Genomic DNA, 2,248 nt, shown 5'->3' on the forward strand with positions numbered 1-2,248 from the left:
GAAGAGGTGTCTCATCCTGATTAAGCACCTGTCACAGCAAATACAAAATTTATCTACAATGTTTGTTCAAATATTCTTTTAACTTCCATAAACAGAATATATATGTATACCTGCAAAGTGCAAACAGAATCTGTGGCCGAAGAGATTGCTCCAAGTGCTATAAGAAGAAAGTTATGTTAAGAGCCGAGATAGATAGAAAAATCGAATGAAGCAACAAGTTTGATAAGCTTGATGCCTTTAATAAAAATATAACAAATCACTATGAAAAGTAATACCATAGCCGGTTTTACATATTTTATATTTATTTATTTATATAAGATCATTCAAGAACATTAGTTGATCAATAAATTATCCTTCAAGATCGTTATAGAATCATTATAATCAAAATGGATAATTTCACTTATCAATAAATCATTGGCAATAAATACCATTATTCAAATATCATATCAAGTAAAATCATAAATTCAACATTTAAAACTCAGTTTCCATCTTTCCTGTAGTCATTATTATAACTTGTGGCAAGGGTCATATCGACATTATCATTCTCATAATTATTATTAACTATTATAATACGTTAACAAGATTGTGTGCTAAATAACCTGTTAGTAGGATTGTATGCTAGCTAGTATAACCCATTAGCTAGATTGTCGAACAAATTTGGTGATCATTATATCACTTCCCATCAATCAATTTGTAGCTTTCTTAAAACATTTTTTAAACGCGTAATAAAAATTTCATATCCCATTCATAAAACAAAACCCACTGTATAAATAAATAACATAAAAGTAATTATATGTTTGACCTTAGTTCTTATATAGAAAGTAAAAAAATAAAATATTCAATTTATTTAAAATAATTTATATATAAATTTATATTTATTTATTTATTTTTAATATGTTTATTTTTTATAACTGTTACTGTCATGCCTCTGACAGGGAGAACTAGAGAAGAATAACAGCATAGAATACAAAATGAGAAAAAGAGTTGAATTTGGGGCTTAGTTTAGGGCTTTCCTTTTAAATTACTGCTTGGGCTTTGAAAATTAGTTAATATTTTGGCCCAAATTCTCTTCATTATGTCTTCTTCTAATTGGGTTTATATAGATTAACGCCTTAGGCTTTGTATGTCTTGGGCTCTTGTGTAGCTATGGGTATGAGTTTTAAGATCATTAAAAAATATTTAATTTTTTACTTATGGAATGAAACTATTTAAAATTAATAAATTAATTTATGAAAATATTTTAAAAGAATTTTTTTTTGTTTTATTGATGAAGGAAAATGTGAAATAAATCTTATATAAAAATTATTGTATCTACATTTATAATAAACGTATTCACATATTCTTTTCTTTCTTTTGGATCCTTTTTAGTAGACTCCACAAGTCCAAAACTTTAAGCAAAAGGTGAGTCAAATGCTTAGATGCATACCAGTATTGGACATTCTTTTTCAAGACCATTTAACTTAGGATATAAGTACTTGACTTAGCAGCCACCGTTTCAATTTGGGTTCTACATTGGAATATTCGTATGAGTAAGGGATTTGTTAGCAGTAGTGCCAGCGGTAATTTTGGAGTTTTATTGAACTTTTTGTATTTTGAATTATGGTTTGAGCTATATATGGATGGACAGCCTATTCCATAGTTTCTAACGCATCAAATGAATCATGATTTCAAGTTTTATAGCCTAAGATATAATCATTTTAATGAGTAGTGTGCAAGTCGTCAAATTTATCATTTGGAAGACATTGTGTTATTTGGGTGGCTTTATATGTGTGTGTATATATATATATATATATATGTAAGTTTCTTTAAATGAATTGAATATTTTATTCCTTTATCTTTTATATATGAAATAGGGTCAGCATATGATTATTTTTTATTTTATTTATTTGTTATGATGGATTTTGGTTTATGAATGAGATGAAATTCTTGTTTTGCTTTTAAAGAATATTTTAAATAAAGTTACTAAGTGACTTTGGAGAAGTGGAATAATTAACAGTATAATTAGTTTTAGGTTTTGTTAATAGTTTATAGTAGTTGGCATATGATCTGCTAACGGATTATAATAGTTAGCACATGGTCCTGTTAATGTGTTATAGTAGTTATAATCCCACTAACAGGTATAGTAGTAATGATGATGAGAATGATATTGTGATATGGCTTTTGTCAATCATGATAATAGTAACCATAGCTAAGATGAAATTTTATGAATTCTAAATATTGAATCTATAATTTTGCTTGATACGATATT

The sequence above is a fragment of the Theobroma umbraticum genome, unplaced genomic scaffold (genome assembly GCF_002168275.2).
Source record: "Theobroma umbraticum cultivar Fairchild unplaced genomic scaffold, ASM216827v3 scaffold_4.1, whole genome shotgun sequence".
Classification (NCBI taxonomy): domain Eukaryota; kingdom Viridiplantae; phylum Streptophyta; class Magnoliopsida; order Malvales; family Malvaceae; genus Theobroma; species Theobroma umbraticum.